Consider the following 7889-nt stretch of genomic DNA (forward strand, 5'->3'; position numbering starts at 1 on the left):
CTGGTAACACCAGATACTAGTGTACTCAATGTACCTTGCATGGATATACTTTAAATATACATTGTGCAAAGATGCTCTGAAAGTACATTGTGTGGACATTATCTGTAGGTTTATTGTGACAACATGTCAAGTAGTACATTGTAATAACATTGTCTGGAAGTACTCTTGTATGAACAAGCTATGGCAGTACACTGTACAAACATACTCTGAATGTACATTGTGAAGACATGCTGTGTAAGTACATTGTGAGGACATACTGTGTAAGTACATTTTAAGGACATACTGTGTAAGTACATTATGAGGACATACTGTGTAAGTACATTGTGAGGACATACTGTGTAAGTACCTTGTGAGGACATACTGTGTAAGTATCTTGTGAGGACATACTGTGTAAGTACATTGTGAGGACATACTGTGTAAGTACATTTTAAGGACATACTGTGTAAGTACATTATGAGGACATACTGTGTAAGTACATTGTGAGGACATACTGTGTAAGTACCTTGTGAGGACATACTGTGTAAGTACATTGTGAGGACATACTGTGTAAGTACCTTGTGAGGACATACTGTGTAAGTGCACTGTGAGGACATACTGTGTAAGTACCTTGTGAGGACATACTATGCAAGTACACTGTGAGGACATACTGTGTAAGTACCTTGTGAGGACATACTGTGTAAGTACATAGTGAGCACATACTGTGTAAGTACCTTGTGAGGACATACTGTGTAAGTGCACTGTGAGGACATACTGTGTAAGTACCTTGTGAGGACATACTGTGTAAGTGCACTGTGAGGACATACTGTGTAAGTACCTTGTGAGGACATACTGTGCAAGTACATTGTGAGGACATACTGTGTAAGTACCTTGTGAGGACATACTGTGTAAGTACCTTGTGAGGACATACTGTGTAAGTACATTGTGAGGACATACTGTGTAAGTACCTTGTGAGGACATACTGTGTAAGTGCACTGTGAGGACATACTGTGTAAGTACCTTGTGAGGACATACTGTGTAAGTGCACTGTGAGGACATACTGTGTAAGTACCTTGTGAGGACATACTGTGTAAGTGCACTGTGAGGACATACTGTGTAAGTACCTTGTGAGGACATACTGTGTAAGTACCTTGTGAGGACATACTGTGTAAGTGCACTGTGAGGACATACTGTGTAAGTACCTTGTGAGGACATACTGTGCAAGTACATTGTGAGGACATACTGTGTAAGTACCTTGTGAGGACATACTGTGTAAGTACATAGTGAGCACATACTATGTACTAACCTGCAGACATACTCACATGACAACAAAACATGGTAAAATATTCTCACTGTATTATCTTTTAATCTTTTTAATGTTTATATGTTTTTCTCACTACAGGAACACAAGAAATTTATGTAACTATAATTGAGAATGATGAATGTTAACAACAAGTGTTGGTGGAGGGTCGTATTTCCTCGAGTCTCTAGTTATAACATTCCTTCCGCAATCTCATATTAACTATTTAACAATTAACTGATTAAGAAGACTGCAAAGTTTACCGCTGTGAGATGATGGCGCTGTTTGTCAACGGTGGCAGGGAACAGTGTTTGAGGAATGTTATTATTAACATTTAAAAACTTAGCTTAAAACAAAAATGGCTGCACCCACCGAGTATGTCTAGCGTGTTTCTTTTTCTAAATGTTGGATTGATCACTCACAACAACGTGAAATTAATATATCTCACTGATATCAAATACCGTAATGCCAATGAAATTTAAGCTACAGAAGACAGGTAAGTTTACTTATACAACGTTAATTTATCAAGTTTACCTGAGATTTTTTAAGGTAGAGTGTTTGTTTCAAAATTGTGTGTAATGTTAATTCTCAAAAAATATCTAGCAATACACGAGAAAAAAATTTCCAAAATGATCTAGGTTTACGGAAATTCGACAAGTTTTAAAACACATATGCCCTAGTCAGGTTTAATTTGTACAGCTGCCAAGCTGGAAAATCTACTTAACAGACCATGTAAGACACTCAAGTGTGCTCAAATAGTCTTTACGGCAACCGGGTAGAGAAAAATGTCTCAGATTATACCACGATTAAAGTGAGAGATAACAATGATGAGCCTTCTCATAGAAAGAGAGAGAGAGAGAGAGAGAGAGAGAGAGAGAGAGAGAGAGAGAGAGAGAGAGAGAGAGAGAGAGAGAGAGAGAGAGAGAGAGAGAGAGAGAGAGAGTGAGTCACTGGATGAATCCAAAGACAGCTGCGTAGTAGCACTGGACATAGCTGATGCTTTCGACCGGGTGTGGCACCAGGCAACTCGAGCTGCCCTAATTTGAAAGAATATGTCTCTGAGTACTCTGCTGAATTCTTTAAAAGAGACAGGAAGCATAGGAGCTGGAAACATAAATCCCAACCAAAGATAAATCCACAAGCTAGAAGAGAAAGCAAAGGTGAATAGGAAAGCCCTACAATGGATCAATGAGAGTATAAAAGATAAAAAGAAAGTAAAATAAAAGAAACTGTACTGGAGGATGTGTAAAGACGGACAAAGGTAGCAAGTGGGGTCCCTCAAGCATTTGTACTACAGCCAGTAAATTCCTGATATATGTGAAACTATTGACAAGAATAAGCACACTGGACGGCCTCTGGGAAAATTTATACAGATTTAAAGGCTAGTCAAACAAGTTGCTGTTAAAATTTATTATAAATAAGTGCAAAGATGTGCAGTTCGGGGAAAGAGAAGGAAGAGCGGAGTCTGAATACAGACTGGGAGGAGAGACATTAAAAGTTTTGGTTGTAACATATGACATCAAACATATTGAAGGAAAAAGAATTATAGTGGCACCCCCGTATCCGCTGGGCCAAGTTCCAAGTACCTGCAGTGGATACGAACCTGTGGATAGTAGTGAGCCCTATACACAAGTCCTATACATACCTGTTAAACATTTTAATTGATAAATTATACACAATAAGTGGAGAATTTTGACTTTTTCACTGATGGGAAGCACTTCACTACTTCTCTTAGGCTTTGAAGAATTGTCAGCTTCTCGACTTTTGCTCTTTGGAGCCATTATTATTGGGCCACAGTAAACAGTGAATAACTTAAATCACAGATACTGAATCAGAGGATACGGGGTTCTACTGTGTGTGACAACAACAGCCAGTGCAAAGCTAGCCGAATGCCTACAAGCATTTCAGTATAGGATCCCTTTGCACTCTAAATACAGCTTAATCAAGCTCAGCTTCGAATACGTTGCATTAGCATGGAGCCCCAACATTTACAACTACTTACAGAACCTCGAAAATACTTACACCCAGATTAGTTCCTAATTGACGGTTGTCCAGCGAGAGACTAAAGGAACTGTATCTAACAACTCTGAAAGATAAGAAAACTAGAGAAGACAAGAACTTGAATAAAAACTATATAGAGCGAAAGGGACAGATTGTTTAAGAAGTGAATACCAATAACATGGGGACACAGAAGCAAAACACAGAGTCGAGTCAAAGCGCTGTCAGAAAACTCTTTTTTTCTTTTCATTCTTAGACATTCTTATTGTAGAAAAATATATAAGTGATGAAAATAAAACTTAAACTAACAGTACATCGAAGTGGTGTACGCACATTCTTAAAGTAGGACAATATGAAGAGGTGTAGCATTAATTTTAGAGTATGAGGATATGGAGGTGTAGACTCATCCTTAGAAAAGGAGGATCTTGTAGTGTTGCAAACTTATCCTTAGAGGAGGGTATGGAAGTGTTGTAGACATATTCAATACAGTGTTATAGGAGCAGGAAAGTTAGCTTTCAAAACGACGGAAGCTGGTAATGTTTGGCGAGTAAATATAGAAGTTGGGGCAAGAAGCGTATACTGGGGGTACAAAGAGCTGATAATGGACCGAAGCAGAGGTTTAACACACAGAGCTGATACAGGTAGCTAGCTCATTCAAAGAGCTGGTGCAGATGACACATGTAATTGATGGAGATTACTGACATCAAGAGCTGACCCGCTTCTGACAATGTGATGGGACAGTGATGACACCACGGAGCTGACATGATGCTGACATGGTTCAGACGCAGAACTAACAAGGTGTTGATACCGTGCTGATATGGTTCTGAACATATTCTGACACATATTGACACACTAATGACAAGAGACTGACAAGGAGCTGACACTGTCCTGATTCATTGCTAACACAGTGTCGACATGGTGATAACACAGTACTGACAAGTTGCTGACACTAATGAGAAAGAACTGATACTGTGCTGACACAGTGTTGACATGGTGCTGAGAGGGAGCTGACAGAGTGCAAAGAGTATGAGTGGTAATGTAAGGAAGTCCAGAGAATCTCTTATCCATACGTGTTATATTATCACATGTTTTATCACCACACGTTTCATTAACACATGTTTTATCACCACACGTTTCATTAACACATGTTTTATCACCACGCATTTCATTATCACTTGTTTTATCACGAATTTTATTACCACATGTTATATCACCACGTGATCATTAACACGTGCTTTATCACCACGTTTTTTTATAACCACGTCCTTCATTAAGAAGAGTTAAATGCGCATGGTTCATACAGTAGGAGATTAGGGGAGATAACAAGGTTTGTATCTAGTTCCACGGATCGAGAGCCCAGCAGCGGCATCAAGGCGGCCAGGCTGAAGGGCTTGAGACGCCTGGCTGACACAGCTGCTGGAGGAGGGAACTACTGGAACAAACAGCTCCCTTACACAGCTAACAAGGCTAATATGACACGTTCCAGTCTGGCCCCTCGACCAGATGCCACCTCCCTACCTACTGGTGCCTCCACCAGGCCACTACTAGATCCTACCCCTAGCAACATACACTGACCCATCCCCCCCCTTCTCCCCTGACACGGTGCACCCTCCTCATCAGTAGCCTTCTACCCTTCCCCCCCCACATTCCTCCTTCTCCTCCCCCATCACTCTTCCTATCTCTCCCATTATCATTGATTTTCTTCTCTCTATCCCCTCTCCCTCTCTCTCTCTCTCTGTCTATCGCTCAATCTCTCTAGCTCTCTCTCTCTCCCTCTCTCTATTTACAAAAGGGTTTTACAGGGTTTCGTTGAGAGTTTACGAACCTCAGCCTTTTGAAAGTCATTTTATTGTTATGAGATATACAAATAAGGAATAGTATGAAATTGGAACTATCTCTGTGCCAGCAGTTAAATTTGGTCAACTCACATTATTTCATAGATGTTATTATGTTGTATGAACATGTTCTAGACTCGAGTCATTCTAGGAATGAATGATCTCAGATAAAATTTTGTTCTTGAGAAAGATACGGCCAGGGTGTGCACTTGTGTAGAAGCTGCCTTCTCGCTGTCTGCGAAGTGGAGCCAAGTGTGGCACTTTGACAACATTGGCTTTGTTCATAACAATAGGGCCACACACATCCCTCCGGTGTTGAAGTCTCTCTTGAATTGACAGATCTGTCCAAGCAAGAGATGAGTGGTGTTGCTCTGTTTTCTGTTCTGTTCAGAGATCGTAGATGAGACGGGGTTTAGGTAATCCAAGAAAGTGGAACATATTCCATAGTTATGCCTCGTACAGAGTTTTGCAGCCTCTACAGTCCAGCTATTAGCGTCTTGGCTGCCTAGTTTTCAAGATTTACTACATGATTTTTTCAAATTTCACACATAGAATATCATTCTCATCACCGGGTACCAACACTTTCCCATTCATTCTTACCACTGCTCCAGCATTACCATCATAGTGTCTAGAGACCATCATCATTTCTAATTTCTCAAGAGCAAATATGGCGTTCCTATGTTTTTCCCAGGCTGATATACAGCTGTAAGCTGATGACTGATGTAACTAAGAGCAGCTTGTATTTCCTTTTCCGTATAAGTAAATGTCAGAGTACAGTCGTCTGCATTTGTCTGGGTTTCTGGGATGAGTTGAAGATGGTCATTGTAGTAGACATTACCTAACAATGGCCCAAGGACACTTTTCTGAGGAACAATGGCACCGATTGAATGTCTTGTTGAGTAACCTCCACTGAGGATTACTCCTAGTGCTTCCTGTTCTGCAAAGAGTCTTCGGTGCCATGGTCGGTCGAAAGCGCCATTAAAATCTCTCTCTATCTCTCTCTCTCTCTCTCTCTCTCTCTCTCTCTCTATATATATATATATATATGTATATATATATATATTATATATATGTATATATATATATATATACATATATATAATATATATATATATACATATATATAATATATATATATATACATATATATAATATATATATATATACATATATATAATATATATATATATACATATATATAATATATATATCTTCTCTTTCAACACACCGGCCGTATCCCACCGAGGCGGGGTGGCCCAAAAGGAAAAACGAAAGTTTCTCCTTTTACATTTAGTAATATATACAGGAGAAGAGGTTACTAGCCCCTTGCTCCCGGCATTTTAGTCGCCTCTTACAACACGCATGGCTTACGGAGGAAGAATTCTGTTCCACTTCCCCATGGAGATAAGAGGAAATAAACAAGAATAAGAACTAGAAAGAAAATAGAAGAAAACCCAGAGGGGTGTGTATATATGTGATTGTACATGTATGTGTAGTGTGACCTAAGTGTAAGTAGAAGTAGCAAGACATACCTGAAATCTTGCATGTTCATGAGACAGAAAAAAAGACACCAGCAATCCTACCATCATGTAAAACAATTACAGGCTTTCGTTTTACACTCACTTGGCAGGACGGTAGTACCTCCCTGGGCGGTTGCTGTCTATAATATATATATATATATATATATATATATATATATATATATATATATATATATATATATATATATATATATATATATATATATATATATTTTATCACACTGGCCGATTCCCACCAAGGCAGGGTGGCCCGAAAAAGAAAAACTTTCGCCATCACTCACTCCATCACTGTCTTGCCAGAAGGGTGCTTTACACTACAGTTTTTAAACTGCAACATTAACACCCCTCCTTCAGAGTGCAGACACTGTACTTCCCATCTCCAGGACTCAAGTCCGGCCTGCCGGTTTCCCTGAATCCCTTCACAAATGTATTAAAAGCCATTTGTCTCCATTCACTCCTATCAAACACGCTCACGCATGCCTGCTGGAAGTCCAAGCCCCTCGCATACAAAACCTCCTTTACCCCTTCCCTCCAACCTTTCCTAGGCCGACCCCAACCCCGCCTTCCTTCCACTACAGACTGATACACGCTTTAAGTCGTTCTGTTTTGCTCCATTCTCTCTACATGTCCGAACTACCTCAACAACCTTCCTCAGCCCTCTGGACAACAGTTTTGGCAATCCCGCACCTTCTCCTAACTTCCAAACTACGAATTCTCTGCATTATATTCACACCACACATTGCACTCAGACATGACATCTCCACTGCCTCCAGCCTTCTCATCACTGCAACATTCATCACCTATGCTTCACGCCCATATAAGAACGTTGGTAAAACTATACTCTCATACATTCCCCTCTTTACCTCCAAGGACAAAGTTCTTTGTCTATACAGACTCCTAAGTGCACCCCTCACCCGTTTCCCCTCATCAATTCTATGATTCACCTCATCCTTCATAGACCCATCCGCTGACACGTCCACTCCCAAATATCTGAATACATTCACCTCCTCCATACTCTCTCCCTCCAATCTGATATCCAATCTTTCATCACCTAATCTTTTTGTAATCCTCATAACCTTACTCTTTCCTGTATTCACTTTTAATTTTCTTCTTTTACATACCCTACCAAATTCATCCACCAACCTCTGCAACTTCTCTTCAGAATCTCCAATGAGCACAGTGTCATCAGCAAAGAGCAACTGTGACAACTCTTACTTTATGTGTGATTATCTTTTAAAT

This window comes from Cherax quadricarinatus, unplaced genomic scaffold, assembly GCF_038502225.1.
Source record: "Cherax quadricarinatus isolate ZL_2023a unplaced genomic scaffold, ASM3850222v1 Contig2231, whole genome shotgun sequence".
In the NCBI taxonomy this organism is placed as follows: domain Eukaryota; kingdom Metazoa; phylum Arthropoda; class Malacostraca; order Decapoda; family Parastacidae; genus Cherax; species Cherax quadricarinatus.